The sequence below is a fragment of the Mesoplodon bidens genome (genome assembly GCF_964165515.1).
Source record: "Mesoplodon bidens genome assembly, contig: HAP1_SCAFFOLD_53, whole genome shotgun sequence".
Taxonomy (NCBI): Eukaryota; Metazoa; Chordata; class Mammalia; order Artiodactyla; family Ziphiidae; genus Mesoplodon; species Mesoplodon bidens.
The window spans coordinates 1185532-1188350 of NW_027671920.1; positions in this window are offsets into that span (position 1 = coordinate 1185532).

The window sequence follows — 2819 nt, forward strand, 5'->3', positions numbered from 1 at the left end:
ATTGCGAAGACCAGGTCATGCAGTATTGTGAAGACTGGTGTCAGGGAGCATTGTGATGACATATGTAATGGCCCATTGTGATGACAATGACATGGAGCATTGTAATGCCAAGTGTCATGGAGGATTCTGATGACAAAGGTAATGGAGCATTGTGATGACAATGGCTTGGAGCATTGTGATGACAAGGGTCAGGGAGCATTGTGCTGGCAAGTGCATGGAGAATTGTGATGACTCGGGTCATGGAGCATTTGGATGACAAGATTGTGGAGTATTTCGATGACAATGGCATGGATTATTGTGATGAAAATGGCATGGGGCATTGTGATGAAAACAGCATGGAGCCTTTTTGTGACCGGGTTCAAGGAGCATTCTGACGACAAGATTCAGGGAGCATTGTGATGACAAGTGTATTGAGAATTTTGATGACAAAGTTCATGGAGCATTGTGCTGACAAGCGCATGGAGCATTGTGATGACAACAGTCATGGAGGATTGTGCTGAGAAAGGCATAGAGTATTGTGATGACAAGGGTCAACTAGCATTGTGATGAATATTTCACGGAGCATTGAGGTTAAAAAGGGCACAGAGACTGTTGATGACGAGGGCATGGACCATTGTGATGACAAAGGTCATGAATCATTGAGATGACTGGAGTCACGGAGCACTGTGATGACATGGGTCATGAAGCACTGTGATAACAAGGGCATGGAGCATTGATCTAATAAGTTTCATGGATTATTGCAATGACAGTTGGAATGGCGCATTGTGATGACAAGGGCATGGAGCATTGTGAAGACCAGGTCATGCAGTATTGTGAAGACTGGTGTCAGGGAGCATTGTGATGACATATGTAATGGCCCATGGTGATGACAATAGCATGGAGCATTGTGATGCTAAGTGTCATGGAGGATGCTGATGACCAAGGTAATGGAGCATTGTGATGATAATGGCTAGGAGCATTGTGCTGACAAGTGCATGGAGAATTGTGATGACAAATGTCATGGAGCATTCTGATGACAAGCTTGAGGAGTATTTTGATGACAATGGCATGGAGCATTGTGATGAAAACAGCGTGGGGCATTGTGATGAAAAAGGCATGGAGCCTTTTCATGACAGGGTACAAGGAGCATTCTGACGACAAGTGTCAGGGAGCATTATGATGACAAGTGTATTGAGAATTGTGATGCCAAAGGTCATGGAGCATTGTGATGAAAATGGCATGGAGTACTGTGATGACAGGCACCAAGGAGCGTTGTGATGACAAGTGTTATGGAACATTGTGATCACAAGGGTTTGAAGCATTGTGATGACAGAGGTCATGGATCATTTTGATTTCAAGGAGCATGGAGCATTTTGATGACAAGGGCATGAAACAATGTGATCCCAAGGTTCATGGAGGATTGTGATGACAATGGTAATGGAGTATTGTGATGGCAAGTGCATAGAGCATTGTAATGACAAGGTCATGTAGCATTTTGCTGACAAAGGCATGGAGCATTGTGATGACAGGTGTCATGGAGCACTGTGATGACAAGCGTCACGGAGAATTGTGAATACAGGAGTCGTGGAGCATTGGGATGACAAGGGCATGGATCATTGTGATGACAAGGGTCATGGAGCATTGGGATGAAAGTGTTCATGGAGTAATTTGATGACAAGGGACATGGAGCATTGTGATGACAGGGGTCATGAAGCATTGTAATGACAGGGGTCATGGAGCATAGTGAGGAGAAGGTCATGGAGCATTGGGCTGAAAATATTCACGGATTATTGTGATGACAGGTGTCATGGAGCATTGTGATGACAAGGTACTGGAGCATTGTGATGAGAAGACCATGGAGCCTTGTGATGATATGTCTCATGGAACATTCTGATGAAAAGGGGTATGGAGCATTGTGATTACAGGGGTCGTGGAGCACTGTGATGACAAGGGCATGGAGCATTGGGATGAGAAGGCCATGGAGTCTTGTCATCACATGGTTCAAGGAGCATACTGACGACAAGTGTCAGGGAGCATTGTGATGAGAAGACCATGGATAATTGTGATGACGAGCGTCATGGGGCGTTGTGATGATAAGTTTTATGGAGCATTTTGATCACAAGGATTTGGAGCAATGTGATGAGAGAGGTCATGGAGCATTATGATTTCATTGTGGTGACAATAGCCTGAAGCATTATGATGGTGGGCATGGTGCATTGTGATGACAGGGTTCATGGAACATTGAGATGAAAAGGGGCATGGAACATTGTGATTACAGTGGTCTTGGAGCACTGCAATGACAGGTGTAATGCAGCATTGTGATGGCAAGGGCATGGAGATCTGTGATGAGAAGGCGATGGAGCATTCTGATGACATGGGTCATGGAGCTTTGTGAGGACAAGGGAATGGAGCAATGTGATGAGAGCGATCATGGAGCATTGTGATGACAATGACATGGAGCATTGTGATGCCAAGGTCATGGATCTTTGTGATGACAAAGTCATGGAGCATTTTGATTACAAGGGCGTTGTGCATTGTGATTCGAAGGGCAGGGAGCATTGTTATGACAGGGTTATGGAGCAATTTGATGAAAAGTGTCATGGAACATTTTGATGACAGGGGTTATGGAACACTGTGATGTCATGGGTCATGGAACATTTTCATGACAGTGGTTATGGACCATTGTGATGACAGGGGAGTGGGTGTATTGTGATGACTTGTGTGGGAACATTTTGATATCAGTGGTGAGAGAGCACTTTGATAAGACGTGCAAGGAGCATTGTGTTGACAAGGTTTATGGAGCATTGTGATAACATGGGTCATTTAGCACTGCGCTGACA